Raw genomic sequence first — 22,426 nt, 5'->3', positions numbered from 1 at the left:
TATCTTGATCGCCATCAGATCCTGTCTGACCATATTCACTTCAAGACAGAGACCATAAACAATCAATCGTACGACAGATATAAAAATAATTCCAAGAAGAATCGCTGAGCCAACAGTCTCTGCAACGCCTCTATTACTTTTCTCGTCAAGTCGTTTGCACGTCCATCAATCCGCTACGCCGTGAACGGTTCCGCAGCCAAGGCTGCCTTCGCTGGCCGCTACTCTAATGGATCCACCGCGCCACGACTCGGGAAGTTAGAAAAAGAGACGTCAAGGTCGGCTTCTATGACAGGCTTGTTACGTCACTGGATCCATAGAAGCATCAGACGGGTTCCCATCGAGAATCCTTCGCGCGAATTCCCGCGAACAGGTTACCACCGGCGACGTCTAGTCCTCCAGGACGAAGGACGAGTCCAGGTCGAGAACGTCCACTCCGGACGCGAATCGTCAAGGACAGAGAACCGTAACGACACCAGCGACGCATTAACATGCACGAGAGCCGCGATCCAAGAGAGGAATAAAGTACCGTTTCCAATCTGGAGGATCCGTTACATCCCCTGCGTTCCATCTCGTCTACGACGGTTTCGCGGGTCGAACGTCTTCATTAACTCTGGACTCGAGAGCAAACCGGGACCGTGGACTATCGTGCTCTGTTCCGGGAATTAAATTAGCCTCGTAGGAAACTGGGGCTTGTGATTATTCGACGCTGATGTTGATTGCGCGGTTGTGCTACGTTTTCATCGAGAAGCGTACGGTCAAGGCTATTTGGACGAAGCAGAGGCGTTTCTGTGTGAAAAAATGAGACGAAAATGGGTAATACATTTTTTTAATACGAGGTTTGGTTTTCGAGAAAAATGAGTTTTTATGTGGTTGCTCGCGCGGGGTTCGCAAAACGCGCGCGCCAGCATGTTTCCGAGGACGATTTTCTTGGAAAGGAAGCGGTGTAGAGATAACATTTATTCTTCGAGTCTTGTTTAATTTTCTGCATAGAATCGTGTACACTATCGATCAAAACTATATTGTTCACGCCAGGTACTATAAAATTACATTTTTGTTCACTGAAGGTACATTTTCGCGCGTTTTAACTAAACATGCTACTCCTACCACTACTTAAAGAATTTCTGTGCCTATAAATAATTAGATACTTAAGTAAACACTAGAACTATAATCGTCAAAAATTCGAAGTGCTCAAAAGAGAATCTCGAACATGCAATGGATGCAACAAGCCTCGTTTAATCAGCGTGGTTGAAATTTTTCCAGTGTCTGTTCCGGCCGTCGAATTTTCCAGAAGGAAAATTCTCCCGATCCGGACTGGACGATGACAGGCTGTGCATTCCAATTCGCGCGAACGATATCCTAGGACGGCTCTGTTCGGATCGGTGCCGCGGCCTTGCCGCTACCTGTCAATTGCACGCGAATTAATGACGCGTGCACGGGCGTGCGTTCGACCGCTCGCCTATCCGCTCGCGTGCGCACGCACGCCTCTCAAGATCACGTTCACGATCGAACACCATTCACGGATGTTGCGTCAGTTATCTAGCCTACGATCGTCGGGGGGAAACGTTATCGGGAGTCATGTGTGCTCGAAAGTTACTGGAACGATGATGGACGCGATCATCATCCCCAATTCGGGGGAAATAGTATCGTTACAGATGACTTTTCAGACATTAGGTATCATTTGACTGAAGTTTTATGGTTTAAGAGGGCGCGAAGAGTTTTTGCAGAAAATTTCGTAGAGAAAATTTGAGTAGAGCATTTAAGTTATTTGAGTTTTGGGGAATGTAGTTTGGATACTTGACTGTTTAAATACTGTTTCGATAGAAATGTTTGAATAGTATCTGTATTTTTCAGTACGCGAGTACATGACTACTCGGATGTTTCACTATTAGAGTGGATATTCGAATATGTCACTACTAGAATGCATTACCATTCGAATATTTGATTATTAAAATTATACTAACTGAACACTTGACTGAATGCTATTCAATTAATTGACTAGTGTAATATTATACGTACTAATCAAGAATCTAATTAAAGCTACTATTCGAATAATCCGTAATGTAGATTATAAATCAAGCTGTTAAATCTGTATAATCAAGACTGTAATTTCCATTAATTAATTACGAACTCTGAAGTTTATATTTTTCTCTTCACTTAAAATTATATACAACTAAACGAGGATCCTATAACATGAACTTTGCCTCAAGTCTATAACCTCACTCATCTGGTTTCTCTATTTCCAGTAAACGGATGCTAAAAAATTGAAATTGAAATTCTCGAATTCGACGAAGCTCGCGCGAGTCCGCGCGCCGATCATAAACCAGCGATGGATAGGAGAAAGTAGAAGAGGGACTAGGTTCTCGGAGATGAAAGAATCCGTAGGAAGTTTTTCACGTGGCCGTAACCAGGCCTCGCGAAACGTGTGGCCCGTAAACAGGTTCGTGAATCGATCTCCGCCGCGGACTATCCTCGGCGCGCGGGTCGTCGACCCGCTCGAGCCAAAATCATTTCAAATTCTTGGCGCGCTACTTGCGCCCGGATGAAACACGGTCTCGTTCATTGCCACGGAGCCAAGTGCACGCCTGAGAACGTCAGCGAGCGGGCAGACGTATCAATTTGCAAACAAAACGCGCGATCGTCATCCATGCTTTTATCTATTATGCATGAAGGGGCGAGATTTCTACGAACTGTTCGCGACCGGAGGTCTCCTAAACAATTTCTACGTTTCGAGAACCGTCTGACGAAAGGGAGCAGCTATTTTGGATCGAAAATGGTCCGGGTTCGGTCTGCCATGATCGCGTTACCGATGGGAACCGGTGCGCACGGTGGTTGCCGATGAAATTTACGAACTCGACGCGCGAGAACGCGAGGAAGGCATTACGAATTTGCATACAAAACGTTCATCATCATTCCCGATTCGCGGGTTTATTTATTATGCATGAACGGGAAGAAATTTACCAAAATTGCAACGAGACAATCTTCCACGCTGAAGAGTCTCGCGCCTCCAGCGACTACGAATTGGGAACCGACGCGACTGGGGCCACTTTTGCGCGGCGACTGCGTACTAATTTCGCGGCAAGTTGCGCCATTTTCGTCTTAGTTTCTTCTTGACATCTGGTTACGGAACGTAACCTCGATTTAACGACTGACTTTCTTTATTTCTAACCCAACTTTCCTAGCACGACGGTTCGCGAATGTTCGACAACGTTGGCTCTAGGTCTCTGAGCGCTTGTTTCTTGCTTATTTTCACTGATTTTTGTTCATTCTTGCTAATACTTGAGAATTCTAGAGAATTTCGCAAATTCTCCTTAAATCCTTAAACCTCTTAAACGCTTGTGAATTGTTGTGAATCCCTTCGTATTGGTTGAATATCAATCCCGTTGCCGGCTCTCTTACCTGCTCTCTTACCTATCTCTTGCTTATTCTCACTAATCTTTGGTTATTCTTATTAATACTTGCATGTTTTCGCAAATCCTTCTCTTAAATCCTTATGAAGTTGTGTGAATCTCTTCGTATTATAAAAGTCCGAACGAAAAATAATAATAAGGCACGGAGAGATTCAAACCTACGATCTTCGGATTCACAGTCGAGCGCTTTTCTTCCACGACCAATCCCTTCTCCTACGTTTCCTGTTCTCGTTTGACTCTATCTTCTTGAGTATCGGAAGCGCTGACACTACAACATTATTTCTTGAATATCCAGTCCAACAAGGTATTACGTTACCTAAATATTGGACGTTCGAAAAAGTTCGTGACGTTTCTCAACCATTTACATGATTTCATTGCATCGTTCTGTGATTGGTCCATCACAGCGTGATGCATCTTTGACATCAAAATTTTGAAAGAGCACTTTGTCCGAAAACATTGCAATCTCAAATGACGTCAATGTTAAATCCATCTAGCGAGAAAACGCCACGAACTTTTTCGAAAACCCCTTAATCACTTCCCAAATATTTTATTCGAAGAACGCCCAAGCCTGCCAGGCAACGAACGTATCGGATTCTTAATTGTACGTGTGGGCGTTTCGTGAAATGTGTCCAACGGTGTACAGCGGTTCGAGACAATACACGGCGCGTCAATCGAGCTCGTTTCCTTGGGTTCTGTGAGCCGCGTCACCTTTATGGAATGCCGCGGCAAGGTCTGCCTTTTTCCGACTTTGTGCCGCGCGACGCAGAAAAGAGTGGCGTCGGAGAGATGGAACCCGCCTGTTGGCATCAAAGAGAGGCTGCTCCGTAAATCATGCCTCGGTCAAAGTACGGAAGCGTGAAGTTTTACAAACGAGAGATAGCTGTTTATCAACCCTCGCGTGCATCCGACAATCGACGTGTGTTCTCGTCTATGGTCACGCGGTTCCCACAATGCTGTAATCTATTCCTGGGAGAGCTAAAAACTTTCACGATGCGACGTTACCTCTAATTGATCGGATTTTTCACCTCGGGAAGCGAACTGGAATCCGTCCATGCCAGTTTCGTTTCGTTTACCTCGGAATCTGACGAATCGAGACGATAGTTTTTTCCAGTTCTTGGGGAAAATTGAAGGATGATATTGCGCTCTATTTTGGATCCAAGAATCTATGGAAAATCTATGTTTTTAATCGAATGTCTCAACAGGATGTTTCAGCATGTTAGGTTCTACTTTGTTAGTCAAACTCCTGTCAGGTGTATATTTTATTCGAGCATTTTTTAATTTATGATCATAAAGGATTTCTTATGAATGTACGTTCGTTATGAATGTTCAATAAGAAGCACACGATTGCGGACCCAGACAAAACAAATTATTCCTGACCGGACGAACTCGACACCGTGTATTGGCGAGGACCATTTCGCAACGACGGAACAAAAGGAGCAAAGTCGATGGAAAAGTACAGAGTGCCGAGATGCTCTCTGCTACTTTCCATGGATAAGTCATTGTTAGAAGAACGGGTTCTGGGAGATCGTAGTTAGGCGTCGATGATTCATTGATGAATTACCGAGAGCCGAGTAAGAAGGATTCTTTTTGAAGCTTTGTAAACGATAAAAAGTTTCTTGGATCTCGTTTGAAAAATTAATAATAATAATAAGTGCAACAACTACGATAATATAGATGATAATGACGTTCATAATGATTATGGTAGCGATGAAAATAATGATAACGACCACGATGACTATAAAAATAACAGCAATGATAATGATCATGATCGGTGATAATGATAATGATAATATGGCCTGTTTTGCACCTAATATTTTTATAAACTAATTGGTCTACGTCTACTTACAAATACCTTAAAAATGTTCATTTATAGAGGAATCACAAACAAATTTTCAAGCCTATTTCAACACTTTCCGAAGCTTTCAACTTTATAACAGTTATGATCCTGTTATCCAGGTTACAGAGTCATGGCTGGACCAGATGATTCGACCAAGACCCACGAGAATCAGCGTTTTTCGTCTGCGTAATTGGCGTTAGTCTGCCAGTCAATTGTGGGCATTAAGCCTGCTGTAGCCTAACGGCACAGCGTCTGGGAATTCGAAGAGAAGCGGAGGGAACAGGAAACGCAGAGGGACTCTTGTTTCCTCGCTAATGAACCTAGAAAAAAGTAAAAGAAACAATGAATTACGATTATTTTCTCGCTCCATCTCTGCATTCAGAGCCAATTTAGAGGAAATTCCGAATATACATTTAGACGTTGCTACTCCAAAACGAACGTCCCCTTCAATTTCACTCTTCGTTCATCCAGGCACACCGAGCACGGACACTGTACATCATTCAACGACAGCGTTGAATTCGCTTCGCGCTGGCTAAGTGGTTAAAATGTATTTTATGTGTTTCAATTTCCCCAATAATGTTTCATATGAAAATACGACAATACCACGTCGACCACCCCTAATATATTAGATTGAAACAAAAAGCCCGCAACGCATTTGACGTTTTCCAGCCGGATGGATCGCCGCGAAACTCGAAAAACATAACGAACGGCTGTTACGCGCAATTTGACCGATCCCCGCGTCGATCAACAGGCTTTGATTCGTTCGAGCACGTTGCCCCGATGGAATTAAAGACACAAACGAGCGAAATTTTCGTCGCCGGCTGATTGGATTGTTCGCGATTAATTACCGACGCGACGAGTTTTTCGTTCGAAGACACGCGCTGACAAGAGTGGAAAAACAGATCGACGCTCCCGGTAGAAAAAGAGGGAATTATCTTTCATCGTGGCCAATTAACGAGCGGTTCCCTTTTCGTGCTGTCAAACGCTGCCGCTGCGTCGTGGGAAACAAAGGAGCGACGGGAACGCTTTAATTTGTATTCATCGCGCGTAGGGCGTCCAAAAATTGAAGTTTGGAATTTTAGGGGAGGCAGGAAGCATTACAAAAATGTACGGACGAGAGAGGACTGTCTAGTGTTTGAAAATTAGGAACAAGTAATAATTTCCATCGTTATTTATAATCAGGCTAACATAGTCGTTTCACCTTTACAAGCTACCCTTAATCCTTTCAGACCTGGCGTCCACAATTGAGGACAAAAAATTAAAAAATTATCAACACTATCGTTCCGGGCAAATATTTTTTTTTTGTACACACGAAGACAGACCAGTTTTTCTCGAAAAGTACGCTATTAGGATTTTTTTTTTATTTTTCCTATACTACTTTTAGTCCAAGTTGGCTCTAAAAATTAAATAACATTAGTATGAAAAAAATAATAATTCATGTCTAAAAGGGTTCATTCTGTAATTCGCAGTCAATTATAGTCTCATAATTGCCACCTAGCTTTGTAGTCACTTGTGGGTCAGACAGACATAGTCCTTTACTCTATACCGGTCAGTAATAAAGTCGTCTAGTTTCACACTCGATTGCAGCTAATCGAAGCTACTGAAGTATAATCAGTCAGTCTTTCCAGCCAGTTAAGCTCGCAGTTCCAACGAACCGGTATTGTTATTTAGCAACGTGAGTAAACACATGCAACGAATCGGTGCTCGAAGTTATTACGCAATTCACCAGCCGCGACACCTTTAATCTGAAAACGTCCTTTGTTCGAAAGTGTCGCAATTAGAAAGCAACGTCGTTAACCATCGACCAGGTGGTTCCAGCGAAGCCCACGAGCGAGAGACTGCGATTGCGATTCGTTGACCCCGCGAAACGAGTCACATTGCTGTTTGAAGATTTTATTTGCGCTGTTCCAGTTGCCAGGAATCACGATTGATCTCTGACATTTCAATTGCATTTGAATTTCGTTACGATCGAGGATCAATCGCAATTAAAAATTCCATTTAACCTTTGAATACACAGTAATTTGATTCCAATTAAACGTTCAATTTCTGTAGAATTCAATTGATTACAAATGCCAATGACCAATGCCCCTCCGCTGCGACATACCATAGAAAAATTCGCACGATTTGATCGCGTGTCTCCGCGAAAAATTGCGAGCTTGAGCGGTAAACTTTTCGTTGAACGCTTTATCTCGTGGCGACTAACGAAAAGTCAAATGCGTCGGGCAGAATGGCGCTCGGCGGCTTCGAATTCCGCCGCGCGGAATCCTCTTACGCGTTCGTCGCGGCTACTTATCTGCCTACGGAATCGTGTATCGCAATGGTGCTGCGCTTTCCTTGAAACGGGGCAGCTACAGAACGATCGCGGCACGCTCGTTTGCCCCGCTCGGTTCGCTGAAAGTCTGAAAGCCAACGAAGGCTACCAGTGTACTCCGAAACGGCGCATATCGCGCCCCCCCCCCCCCACCTGCCTTTCGCGTACCCGCGCGTGAAACGTCGGACAATAGCGAAAGCGTGGATCAAATTTCAAATTTACGGTGATCTTGGAATCCTGCTCGAGGTATGCAGGATGTTCGAGGACTTGATTTTATGTTACATGTGTATTATTATATTGTAACTATGCGTGACTATAAGTGACTATAATTGACTATACGTGATTACAAGTATAGCTGAGTACAAGTCACTAACTTGTAGTAGTAGCTGTTCTTTGATTTTAAGGCTGTACGTGCCTATTATGGACTATAAGGAACTGTAAATGACTATATGTGACTATACGTACAGCTGAGTACAAGTTACTATCTTGTAGTAAAAGCTGTCCTCTGATTTTAAGGCTGTATGTTACTACAAGACTGATCCACTTTAACAAACGTATTGCATTATTGCCTGTGTTCAATGTGGGGTCTCCAATTCATTGCTAAACTTCTTGAATGTGACTGAGTAACTACAACTATATATAAGAACAGATAACTAATCGCCAAGCTGCAAGACTCTCCATATTTGAGAAACTATAACTGATACACTGACTAATCAAAACTAAGAATATTTACCCTGAATTCTTGCGGCCCAAAATGAGTTGGATAATTAAACCGGATATGTATACGACATTGCCAACTTTCGTCAGGTGTCGAAAACCACGAGAACGACTGCATCGCCGACTAAAATGCAGCTGCAACTCCACACCGTGCATCTCTGGCGAGCAACTGCGAGAGAAGCACGCTCGGGAGGACCGTGTCGCGGTTTACGGCCAGCTAAATTCCTCTGCGACGCTTCAAGGTGACGCGTTTAGTATGCTGGCATGGTTACCGATCGTTTTATTCGAAGCCCATTTAACGTGTTAATGCCGGCGACGTTGAAGCTGAGCAGTTTCTTCCGACCATGGATTATCCGACACTTGTTCGCCATTGGACGAACGACTCGACGAGGACGATACGAATTCGCGGGTCGTAAACGAAGTATATTCGTTGCATTTGAGTGGAACGAAAAATTGTCGGACTTTCGTACGATAGTCAGGAAATAAATTTATTCATGAACACGTTACTTTTGAACTTTAATTCGTGGATATTTTATTTCTGGATAAAAATGTCTGTCGTTTCATCTCGATTTTATATTATTTCAAATTTACATCGAAAAAGGCTATAGCATCGCAATTGACTATGAAAGAGTATGACTATATCAGCTGGGTTCTGGTTGGGAGACTTTAGTTGAATGTAAGACTAACGTGGAATAAGTGGCTGTACAAGTGACTATAAGTGACTATAAATGACTAGAAGCATTGTCTCTTAATTAAATTGATTTCTGTCCTTAAGACTGAAATAGTTCCTTTCTCCAAGCGCAGAACCAGAGAAAATTTCCACTCGAATATTTCCTGCGATTTGTAGAACGAGATCAGCGTGGTTAACGTGATATCCACGGACGGAGTTTGCATACAAAGAAGCAATTACGTTATGGGGATAATTATTCGTCGAGGGGATTACGTCGAAATTGAACGCGACCGTGTTGCGGGTCCGAAGGAGTTTCGAATAATCAACAGAGACAAAGGACTTTCCGTGGGGGCACTAATGTTGCTTAAAGCGGTCGGTGTAACTCCTCGTTAAAATCGAATTACACTCGAATGCGCCGTGCCCGAGTGCTCTCCCCGCGGGTCGTCGTATTTTTTCCCCGACGGCGTGACTTTTGGCCGGCGACATAAATTATCCGCGGCTCGGGCTTCGTATAAAATATTTATCGAAATCTGCGGCACGAGAGCGTCGCCGCGCATATCGGGCGTAATTTTACTTTATAACCTGTAAAAATCGTTCGTGAAAAATTGCACGCGTTTATCACGAATATTGCATTTCGTGTATCGACGGAGGACATTCGCGCTCCGTAATAATTTTATTTATTTCACTTCCCAAAACAGTTCGCAACCGATTAGGATAATGCATCACGCGGAGTATGTTTACCGCGCACCCCACGGTTTATGAAATTTAGATTCCAGCTGATGTTTGCCAGATCGGGATCACAGGAAAGAGGTTCACGAGGTACTCTTTGAAAGAAAGTAATGATGTAGAAGGGGGGAACGACGTAAGTGACTCTGCGACTAGATGAATGTCTGATCTCTAAAGACTAGGAGTGGCTGATCAAGACTGACTGAATCTACTTGGGTAGCTACGGCTGTTCATAATTGACTGTATGGCATTGGGAGATTGTATAACTGGTAATTAGGAACTTTTATTGACTATATCCGACTAGAGCTAGGTGACTTTATGACAGGTCTTTGGAGACTAGGATCTGGCTGATCAAGATTGACTGAATCTTCTTGAGTAGCTACGGCTGTTCATAATTTGCTGCACAGGATTTGGCGATCATATAACTGGTAGATTAGGAGTGCCTAATCAAGACTGGCTGTGTGGCGGCATCGGCGACGAGCTGACGCCACGTTTCCGGCTTATATTTATAATAATTATGTTTAGTTTTAAATGTTACGTCTGGAAGAGTGAATGGAGGTGCGTGTTGCGTGACAAGCGTTGAGTGAATGTTTAGATTATTGGTTCGAATGTCGAGCGGATGTTTATATGATTGGGTCGAATGTTCCTTTGGGTGAATGCATTTATTTAAACAGAGTGCAAGCGTTGTGAGAATGAAGGAAGAATGTCTGCGATGCTTGGGGGAACGAATGACGAGTCTATAAGCTAGTCTAGGAAGAGAAGCCACGGAGTACGGACGCGATCGTTCCATTAAAAAGTCTTAAAAAGCACATGAGTCTTACTTATTTTCCCGTCGGTCACTACAGCTGAATCTACTTCGAATCCACTACAACTGACCATGAGTGCCTATATGAGAGGGTATCACCTCGATCACTGAAGCCTACGACTGAGTAGTCGAGACTGACTCGACGTATTTCATTAAATGCGCTCATCAAAACGGTCGTTCTCGCTATTGGTATTTTGTTGCCGCAAAGATTTACGATAAACGGCTCGCAAGGCGGATACGTGACTGAAATTAGCGGTGACAAAAAAAGCTGTAAACGATTTAACAACGGTTTCTAACGCGTGGATTACTGTTAGACAGCCCATCGAAGAAATAGTGGGATTCCATGGCGCTGGCAATTGCACGGTCAGAAAAGAAACAACTTCCTGTCGCGTCGCGGCGAATCAACGAGGATCGCGAGTGCCCTCGTAGCGAGCCTTGATTAAAATTGATCGCAGCTTTTTACTCGAATTTCCCGAGCGCATAGGATTAATGTTACAAATAACGATCGCCCAGGAGCACGTCTGCTCTTTCTGAAATAGTAAACCAACGTTCACATTTTGTTGTAGCCTTTTTACGATAAAAACATGCCTACGCGTATAGATTCTTTACTGCAACGCACTAACGATGTAGTAAAAATTTAAACATTGCAAATTTGTATTTATTGGAGCGAACCACATTTTTTAATACTTTGCATACATTTCGAGAAAATGCTTTACAAGCCCAAAGACTTTCACGGGATTTTTTGCGTACTACATATAACGATTTAATATTAAAATTGTATGCAAAAAATAGCTTGATAAATATGTCTTCATAGTTTTCGATGTATTTTATTCCAGACTGGACTATACGTCCGTGCTATGTGATTCCTGTCGACGTTGGAACGACTGAACAAGAAGAGTCGCCTCCTCCCTCCTCCTATTCCCCTCCTCACCCACTCCCTTGTCAACCTTCAGGCGAGATCGCGTATTGTACCCGACGAATCCCTTCAGACAACAATGGCCGTTCGCGGAAGAAGCCAACGACAATCGAACGCTCGACAAAAAAGGATCCACACTCTCCGGTAGATCCTTGGATCTGCTTATACCGCAGCATATCCCCCGAACGTCATACGAATCGATGTCGTAGTAACTTTATCGGTCGTTTGCTATCTTTGGATTATTGGCAATATTGACTACGCTCGTATTATTACGTTTGCAATATTCGAAAAGTATTCGTTCTATATTCAGAGTCACTACAATCTGTCGTAGAAAGCAATCTTACGCTGAATCATTCGTTATCTTGACCTGAGCTAATCAAAAACGAAGGGAATATTAATTGGTCCCGCGAGGAAGTTGAATACGATTTATTTTTGTTTAACGTTTGTCGATCGCATATCTAAGAAGGTAGAAAATAAACTGTATAAATGGGTAAATATTGACGCGAATGTTTTTTTATAAATAAATCAACGTTTTCACGACATTTTGTGCTGTTCACTCAATGACTTCAACGATTCAACAGAAATATTTCCAACTATGTTAGTTTCTTTAGGCACATTGTATAAATGTACGTTAAAATCTATATTTAAAAAAAAAAAAGCAGAAAATAGGTGATGCATATGCATGAATATTAGTATGCATATTTGTTTAAATGGATTGATGTTTCATCTACTCTTTTCACCAGCACCGTTCGCTCTTTCACAATATCGTTTACGTATTAAAATCGCGATACCGTTGATGGATTAACGTTGCTCCATAAACTGACTATCTCAGAACCTATCGACTTTAGGCTAGATCAATAAATTTATTCCCCTAACCCAGACCACTCCCTCGGGTACCTCGCCTAAGTTGGCGAGCTGCACACGTCCGAAAAAAAACCGGTTACGTAAAGAGCTCTAACGTGCACGCTCATATAACGTACAGGTAAAAATAAAAAGAAAAAGAAACGCGTGAGATTATGAGTTCGCGATAACGGTCGCTTACGTCAGTCCAGATCTCAGATCGTCGAACTTCGGCACAATCGTTACAACGTCTATGCGTGTTTTAATGAAATTAGTACAGGAAGTATTCGATTAAATTGAACTGAACTAGGAAACTGGTTGGAAACAGGACCTCACGGATGCAGAACTGAACTTCGTTTCTTCTGCAAAGGGCAAGGTTCGTCTGAAGTGCTATTATTTAGCAGATTCATATGCAACACAGACGCTAGTACATGTTAAGAAATAATGGAAGAAGAATACAGAGAGAACAGATCACATTTATTGCAAGAATAAATAGATCCATTGCTCCTCGCTGATAAACCATTCAGGATATAATCACATAACAAAGTACCATTTTCCATTGTCCTCCTAAAATTATCGACCAAAACCTCGGAGAATCTCTTAAGATTTCTTTAAGTCTTCTTCAAAGACCTACAGATGAAATAATAAGAGATCCATTGCAATCAATTTATTCTCGCCACAGCAGATTGCTCTCCGTTTACCTTCCCACTGCGTGTGTACCAATTTAGAGAGCTGAGTAAGAACCTAATAGAGATGTCTAGATGAAGAGTTTCGGAGTCTCCAAAGAGGATGTCATTCGGTCGACGTAGGATCCAAAGTTGGACACTTTCTAGAAGATAATCTCATCTCGTAACGACAGATTGAAAGTCGTTCGAGCCGTTGCTTCCTGGCCAATTTTCGTCCTCGTCGAGGGTCCAATTAAAGCACGGCGCATGCGCTAACAGGAGACGCGTAGAGCACTATCATGAATCTAAACACGTGACCCGCGAGCTAGCCTGAGCTCCGAGTGTTATGTAAATCAAGGGACAGGACAGAGGTCGTTCGCATCTCGTTCGACCAGGGACGGGCAAAATTTTATTTTATTGGAATAATAGTTAATGTATGCGGACAACGTGCAGGAATTCATTCGAGACGCGTACTGAATTGAACTGGCCATTTTTCTAGGTGGCCATTGTCGAATATTCCCTTGGATAAACTCAAATACAATTTTTATTTAACGAACGGTGAATGATGAATTGTTTAATTTTTTTTTTGTTAGATTCCCTAGGGGGAGGGAGGGGTCGCTTCGAAAATATTTTTATACTTATTATTTGAAGTGAATTCGAACGAGAGAAAATACTTTTAATTTATTCGCGGGGTTATTACAATTGAAAGAAAGATTTAATTTAACCACCTTCCCCTAACGCGTCATTAGAAACTCATTTAATTTGATGTTTTGGATTACCGATTTCATATTCGAATTTTGTGAAAGTATGACCGCAGTCCTGGTATTTTAACGGAAACTTCGATGTTTCTAGTATTAAATGATCCCATTGATCCCCGTTGGTCCCGTAATTTCAATTTATCAGTGTTCCGAACGCGGGAGCGCACTTACCAAGAAAAGTAATGCATTACGCGCATTAAGCAATGTAAAAGAACCAGCAATGAAACTTACGTCTCGATAATTACTGTCATAATTAATTGCACCTCCACTGGTGCTTTCTCCGGAGGTAATGGAATTTATTTCTTCCTCTCCGCTAGACGTTTCCTCGGGCTGATTAAAAGATACATTTGCTCTTTGTGAGGCAATACTCCGAAGAAAAGCTATTTTTCATGCGGCGCAAAGAAGGCTGTAGGCTACGATACTTACGATAGGCTCTGATGAAGCTATTAAATGTGAGGTCATGTAAAGGTCATTTCAAGTTCACGGCAATCAATGTCATCAAATCCATCGTGAAGTTAGGTATTGTGCTATGGAATTAAAGGAACATGGCACCATTGATAACGAACATCGAAGATTAGTTCGTGTCATCGCTGTATTTTTAATATCGCGACATATTGACCGTTTCCAAGATGAATTCAACAATGTAAAACACTGTAACCTGTGCCCTTAGATATACGCAATTTATAATCAAACAATGGCAACTTTAAAATGTGCGATATACCCCCAAAAAGTTTAGCTCCTTGATTCGATAGACTCTACCAAAAGCACCACAGAAAATAGCTTATCCTTGGAGGTCGCGTTGTTCCGCGAAAATAAACTGTATCGTTCGACGTTATTTCCTGTATCCAATTCCGACAGAGGTGTCCAGGTGTTCCGTTTCGCGTGGCTCACTCTGTATACAAGAAAATACGATACACCAAGTACTGGTAAGTTGATTATAAGAATTTCGACCACGTTCGGGGTAGGAGTAATTTGTTCCACTGCGCTACGTTTTCGAGCTTTTGTCCCGCTGGTGGCTCAGGACGCTTTTGTCAGGCGTCCATATCGGCGGTCGAATCTTGCCTGCATCGCGGGATAAAATACACGTCCATGGGAGTCTCTCGGCTCTAGTAAAAGGAGGTGTGGTTACGGTCGGAGCTGGTCGACCTCGTTTAGGACCGGTAAAGGCATAACACGAACACACGCTCGCCCGATCGCCGCGCGCTGACGCAGGAACCAGTACAAATCGACCGTAGCTGTCCTGGCTCGTTCCTGCTCCACAGAATGCGTTTCATATACCGTTTCTCTGGCTTGCATTGCTCAGAGGAACGCCCGTCGTGTAAAACACCCCCAAAAATCCGAATCCGCTCGTTCGATGCTGCAAAGGAACGTTCCTCCGGTTGTTACAAATTTATTTTTTCAGATTTCTATGAGGTTTGTTCATCGAGTTGACTCTAACTTTGTCCTTCGGATGGTAAATAGGTTTGTTTCTCAAATTGTCACAAAGTTTGTCCCTTAGGTTGTCACAGTATTATTGTCGCACTTTACGATCGAGTCTCGAAGCTTCGAGGACTCAAGCTTTGAGGACTCAAGCTTTGAGGACTCAAGCTTTGAGGACTCAAGCTTTAACTCCAAGCTTGAGAACTCAATTGGACTCAAGCTATACATTTAAGCTTTGAAGGCTCGAGCTTTACGTCCATGCTTTGAAGATTCAAAGTTTATATTCAAGGTTTGAAGACTCAAGCTTTACATCCATGCTTTGAAGACTCGAGCTTTACATTCAAGCTTTGAAAACTCAAGCTTTTAGGACTCAAGCTATACATTTAGGCTTTGGAGGCTCGAGCTTTACATCCATGCTTTGAAGACTCTCGCTTTACATCCATGCTTTGAAGACTCCCGATTTACATCCATCCTTTGAAGACTCTGAAGCTTTACGAATGATTTTTGAAGACTCAGGCTTTGAACATCACAGCTCTGATTGAAACGACTTGAAAACACAACCTCCATCCGTGGCACAGTCCCGTGGAACGCGGCGACCTTCGACGCGCAATTGACTGACATTTCACGCGATTGGATGGATTCATTTGCATAGCAGGAAACGCAAGAATTTCTCCCTCAATTCTACAGCGTTTCTCACCGAGAAACGAGCTGCTGGATTCCCAGCGTATGCTCTCACCTTGATACCGTTCGTAGTTCGAGCTCGGAAGTTTGACTGAAGCGAGGAGGATTTCTAATTTCGTACCCTTTAATGGAATGAATCTCGCGTTCATTCTGTTTCCTCTACTATTCTTCCTCTTCTGATTGTATAGGGAATTTCAGAAACAGGTGAACGAGCTTCGAGATGATAAAATGTAAAGCGAGTGTGGGATTTGTTTAAAGGCGAAGAAATACTTTTATGAAGCTAATTAGAAAGAAGAAGTCCATGTTCTTGATAGTCCTTGTAAAATAATGTTCTTCGAGTTGCTAACCATTTTGTATCCTTTTTTGTCCACGCCATTCTGCTCCTGCAGATTATCAATTGTAACCATCAAGTTTCTGCAAGCTAAACTCCTCAGAGCATCATACCTGTTGGGACTAGAAAATGTATTGGGACTATAAATGTAAAATGTATGTGTTTAAAAGATAACATTACTTTTATGAGGCTAATTAGAAAGAAGAAGTCTTTGTAGAGTCCTCTTGTCCATCAAGTTGCTACATATTTCGTCCCTGAAGTTGCCACTACTTAATCCTTAAGATTACCTATTATTTCTTAACAATTTTTACAAATCGTGTCTCTCTAAGTTTCGTTCCTTCCATTAATTGAACTTTTAGCTTTAATTGAACGGTAGATACAAAGTTGCATCGGAGGAGCTTCTAAAAGCAACCGATACGGTTTTACATCGATCACAGGCACCGAAGTCGAAGCGATATCCAGGTGAGATACGTGCATATTGTGCATTACAACAGCAGCTAAAGTCGTACACACGCGGAGCGATGGTTCTGAAATTCCGTCGTTCTTATTACGAATTTTTCTTGTTACCCGTCCCGACGCAGGGGACGCCGGGGCGTTTCTTCAACTTCGCTCGGGAATTAATGCGATAACTTGGGAACTTCTTCAAGAATGAAAACTGCACTCCCGTAGAACTCGTTCAAATAAACTTAAAGCCGGGAGTACATTTCTCTGGCGCCGTTTGCATGGCAGATTTCCCTGTTGCTTGAACGAAACTTGAAACACGGAAACACTGGCGAAAGATAATCCAAGGACTGTCCATAAATATTGTCCCCTCGATCCGAGAAGACTTCGCCAACTCTGTTTATAACTTCGACTATGAGTTATTTAATATATGATTTAAACGTTTCCGAATAATTAAAATAGTAATGATCACTTTTCCTTTGAAGCATTCAAATGGACGTTTTCATCCTCTGTAATGGGTCCTTATAGAATTGACAAATTTCTGATATGAGTTGTACACTGACAGGAGTTGGTAAAAGTTCCATCAATAGTCGTGTAAAAAACTGAAATTTGCAATTGATGTAATAACACGTGTGTTTGATTTTATTGCACGGAGATTAGAATTGAGATAGAAATTATAAAACGATAGCGAAATTGTAAAATAAAATAGAATAAAATGAAATGAAATAGAATTGAAAAATTAGTAAATGTGTTACTGATGTAATAGCACTGAAATTAAAATTGAGATAGAAATTATAAAACGATAGCGAAATTGTAAAGTAAAATAGAATCAAATGAAATGAAATAGAATTGAAAAATTAGTAACTACTCTATAAATAGCTTCTAAATATTAGAAAAGACCTAAAAAGGTTTGCGCTAACAGACTGATTAACGAATTGAAATACGGAAAATCCTCATTGCAAACGATTCTACGAATCTCGATGGCAACGCTGAATAATTGGAAACGAAGAACAAAAAGAGGCAACGAACGCCGAATTCACGCGCCGTTTGCTCGACACCGTGGCGTTTTTAACGCCAGCATCTTTCACTTTGAGAGCTAGAATGCGCGAAGTCGACACACGTAGGTGATGCCAGCAACTTTCCCTCGTAACCCTACGATCTTACGTGTCTGGTCCCGTTCCACGCCTTGGCCAGCATTACGAGGCAATCAACGACTGAAAACGAACGAATTAACGCTTTTCCTGGACAAAAACGCCAGAAGAAGAAACGAAAGTATCGTGGATCTTTCGCGAGCGCAAAAAGAGAAACGGTACTCTGCCCAACTGAGGAATGAATGACTCGTGGAGAACTTAATTAGAGGAATTAACCGTGAATAAATATCTGAGATACAGGAACAAATTAATTCTTTCAACGAATTCGCGTATTCCATTCTTTAACTTTTATCAAAAGACTATCTGAATTTCCGTGTAATTTTACTATTTTTACGAATGTTTGGTGAATGTTTTCAGTAAAAATACGCGAATGTTAGTTTGAGGAAAATTCCAATATTCTTTTAGAAAATATAAATAAATGTTTGCTGCATCTGCCACACGAAAAGCAAGTTCGTGAGTGCGGGCAATTTCGAAGAGTTTCCATTATTCAAGCATTTAACTTCGATGCTAAAATTACGTTTGTGTCTCATTACTTCAATTCTACGCATCGACTCGACTTCGTCGAGTGCGTCTCTTATCGAACTCGACGCGTACAAAGTCCCCCTTTCACGTAGATTCTTGAAAAACTCGCGATTACCCGCGATCATCGACAACAACGTCCGCTGGATCCTCTTAACAATCGCGAGACCTCGATCAACGTAATTTGGAAAGCGGCTCGTCGTGGAGCTTTTGCGGCATCGCCTCGAGGAATATCAGCCGTTGCAAATAAAGAAACTTTCGTGCCGAGAGTCGTAAAAATTGTGAAACGCGTCGACACATTTATTTCTAGCGCTCGCTTGGAGAACGCAGCCGCCATTTTTGACACGTTTAATGCACTAGGCACCGAAGTCGTAATAATTTATGAACGTATAAATTGATTTTTACAAACAGCCGCATGGCGATCGACTGAGCAAATCGACGATACTTGGATAAATAACACGTGATAGGTTTTTGCTCGTGGATCGCTGAAAAGTCACAATGATGTGTGGTTTGACGAGATGGGTAATTTATTCATCGTCGACACGTGTGAGTAGGTTCAATCTATGTATGCCATCTTCTGGTACAAACAAAATTAGAGTTCCATTCGTTTAGTAAGTGTACGGATATTTAGAAAGATAGACAGGCTCGTAAAGAACCGACTTTTTCCTGTGATAATTGGATCAATGACTGTAAATAAAAATATGTAAACATCAAAGAAATACATCGTGTGTAATGTATGTACGTAAATTCACGGCGATAGAATAGTTTATGGTATACTAAAATGTTCTACTTACAAACTGTAACTAATTAGTGCTGCCCCCTTGGGGGTCCACGAACTTGTTGGTGTAAGTCCTCGAGCTCTGAAAAAAAGGAAAAGGAGCATATATTAATACAGTGACAAAAATAATCACTCGAAATAAATAAATAAATAAATTGATTAATGAAAGCTTGGACTTCGAGACACTGTTATCTTTGTATGTCTACTTGGTATATGATTTCAAAAAGTAACAAAAAAATACCATCGATAGATCAGAAACATTCTTTTTTCTTAACCCAAACCCTTTGTCCGTTCGTATTCTATACAATTTGGCCAAGTAATATAAAAATCCCGTTGAAAGAACAAAAGAATGTTTCCCAGGAGGCCTGAAACCAGGTTCGGTCGCGAGAAGACCAGTTCCTGGTCCTGAGCGCGTCTCGTTGGCGAAAAATAAAGACGCGAAGAGCGAAACAAAACGCGGACACGACAGGACACGACGGACTGGATGCGTACAATAGATTTTTATTCCCTTTCCCATAGCTTCGAAGCGACCGCGTGTCCGCGTCCAATCGCAGAAACGCCTGGCGTTTCTCAGACTGCGTATCCCGGATGCCTCGAGTGTTCTTTAAACCTGGAACTCTTAAGTGGGACTCCGGCGATCTCTCCTCCCCTTCGCCGCCAGCACCTTAAATGTAATACAAATATCGTAGTTTCGCTGTCTGTGCGTGTTCTCCGAAATAAGAACGTTTCTTCGGCTCGTTTCTGCAACAGTAAAGTTGCTGGAAACCCCAAGGCATTCGGTCCCTTTTTCGGAGCTTTGCAAGTAGCGATTCCGGACCTGGTCAGGGACGAGACTATACTTTTCCTGTTTTAGGGGCCACAAAACGAGCTTTGGGTATATACAGGGTGTCTCAGAATTAATGTAATAAGCGGAAATCGAAGCTGAGACGATTCTGAATTAGAATTTCTTTTGCAAAAATGTCGGATGGCGCTTCGTTTTTGAATTGTTAACGAAAAACCACCGACCAATCAGAGCGCCCGAGTAGCGCGCGCTCAGACATTACACCAGCCTCTCGCGATTGAGCGCGCGCTACTCGGATGCTGTAATTGGTCATTGCTTTTTCGTTAATAATTCAAAAACGAACACCAACCGACATTTGCGCAAAGAAAATTGTCGTTCAGAATAGTCTCAGTCCGATTCTTACACAAATTCTGGGACACCCTGTATATTTCTACACTGCTCTACTATACTCTTAAATCGTAGATTTTAGGTTCCTACTGTAGAAGACTAGTCTTCTTTGGAAATTAATCCTTGGGGAATAAAGGACTGTCTTGATTCTTCCTTTTGCAGTCTTTATATGCATCCTAAGGATTAAGAAAAAATTGTTCCAACTGTGTATATCCGTGTTAAAAATGGCGCTGCACGTGGTGGAATGGAGAACCATTTCTGAGAAGTCTCGCTAGATTTAAAGTCTTATAAATAAAGATTTTGAAATATCTAACTATAAATATATAACCAGGAAATCAAAACAAGAAGTGTCTTATAAAATTAGAGACGATAGAGCTATCGTTGAATGATAAATATTCCTTTTTTACTATTATACATAGAAGATACCATTGTGCTTCCCTTAACGTCGCAGTTTAGCGCTGCCTGATTGAGATAATAATAATATGATAATAGCAATAATAAAAGCACAGCATTATTCTTGAGTAGATAAACCGAACTGAGAATTTAATAGCGGCCTGCAGTGGCGTTGCCGCCAGTAACGGTGCCCCAAACGCAGAGCGTCGAGACGAAAGTGGCGACCGATAGCGCGAAATTAATTATTGCTCGATAATCGCACAGTGCTTCGTCTATTTCCTTTATCTCGCGTAAACAATGGCCGCCAGCGTCCCGATACCAGCCCCGGGCACGCTTAGAAAACGAAACACAAGATACGTCGTCATTTATCTAGCCACCGTGGTCATTCTTCTTCTTGTATCTCGCAACCGGGCTCGCGCTCGCCTACCACTCGATGACGAAGAAACTATTTCCGTCGTTATTTATTCCTCCGGTCTCTGTTTTCGCGAAAAAGGATCAACCTTGGTCTCTCTTTGGGCTTTCGATCACTGCGGATTCGACGGCGCCAAACATGGCTCCGTTCGCGTCGATGACTCTCTTGAATCGGGACGCCCTGTATATGTATGATACAAGAAATTGAAAAGCAACAACTGAAGGTAAAAAGAAATTGAAGCTCGGCACAGAAATTATTTTTGGAGGAGCTAAAAACTGACGAGTAATAATGATGATAATAGTAATATAATAATAACATAATAAAAATAATGTAATAATAATAAAAGAATAATTTTTTCTTGTGGTTAGTTTAGGTTTATGTATGTATTATAAGTTCAATTAGTTTTAAGTGACGATAACGATAATATAATAACAACATAATAAAAATAATATAATGATAATTATTGTTTCTTTACGATTTGTTCAAGTTTATTCGTTTCTAAAGGGGATCCAGAGATAGCAACTCGGGAACGTCAGAGTGCCCGTATCATTCAGTAATTATTATACTTTCGCGACAAATGGGCTTGCCTAACAGTATGGCTGAAAACGAGTTAACTTCGTCTCTGCAGGTTGCGAAAATTTCGAGGTTGCGCGATAGGGAGCGACGTCGAAGTTTTCCGCGAATAGTTGCACAGGAAACTGACGATGACCGCGATAGATCTCGCAAGTATTGTGCGACGAAACGCTGTAAGAGCCGAGTTTCGAATGAACTCGAACGAAACGAGTGCATTTTTCACGTGTTATTACTCGTCGTCGTAGATGAATATCATCTAGAGAGGAAAAGTTGTTCGAATAAAAGGTCTCGAATAACCTGAGTCGTCTATATTCGACGGTAAATATATTATATATTTATTCAAGGTTTACTCGATCTTGGAGTAAAAGTACAGATAAAGATGAAAAGCTCATTCGAAGCTGAAGTTTTTTTTATTTTTTACTGGATCGAAGGTTTCCCTCACCTCTGCACGCAGTTCTCGAGTTACAGATCGCCTCGAATCCAAGCAATTGGAATCCATGAATAATGACATGAATTTTTATTACTTTCTATCGATTCGTCTCGTCTCCGACTTTCTTTTGAAGCTGACAGGTGAACGGGGAGAGTCTATCATTAGTAGCGATCGGTCACGAACGTGATCGCGAAACCTCTACCACGACGTTACCCCAACTATGTATATTCACCGATATTCCATCACAAGTAACGATTAATAATAATTATAAAAATAAAATAGACAAACTTTGGATATTACTATTTACATCTTTAATTCGATTCAATATACTCTGAATGCTGCATTAAACTCCATCGATCATACCTGTTAACTTTTAAAATTGTCTAGAATTCTCGATTTCTGTGTTGATAATAATACGATAATTTTCTAAGCATGGAGATCCTCGGCCTACGCTCTTCGAAGTCTGCTTTGGGCTGAA

General features: G+C 41.8%; 1 protein-coding gene across 5 annotated transcripts in view; it reads right to left on the bottom strand.

Moving 5' to 3' along the window:
- LOC128887687 (uncharacterized) overlaps positions 1-22,426 on the bottom strand; it is a 77,441-nt gene that overhangs the window by 21,771 nt on the left and 33,244 nt on the right. For 4 of the 5 annotated variants that reach the window (XM_054143890.1, XM_054143901.1, XM_054143871.1 and 1 more), the window contains one exon: positions 18,989-19,054. The gene's annotated coding sequence lies outside the window, so the exon portion shown is untranslated. Of the gene's footprint in view, positions 1-8,288; positions 8,428-18,988; positions 19,055-22,426 lie in introns of those variants that run through there. The other variant, XM_054143896.1, reaches the window with a different exon arrangement.

The sequence above is a fragment of the Hylaeus anthracinus genome, unplaced genomic scaffold, assembly GCF_026225885.1.
Source record: "Hylaeus anthracinus isolate JK02 unplaced genomic scaffold, UHH_iyHylAnth1.0_haploid 0, whole genome shotgun sequence".
Classification (NCBI taxonomy): Eukaryota; Metazoa; Arthropoda; class Insecta; order Hymenoptera; family Colletidae; genus Hylaeus; species Hylaeus anthracinus.
This window is presented reverse-complemented; position numbering and strand designations above follow the sequence as displayed.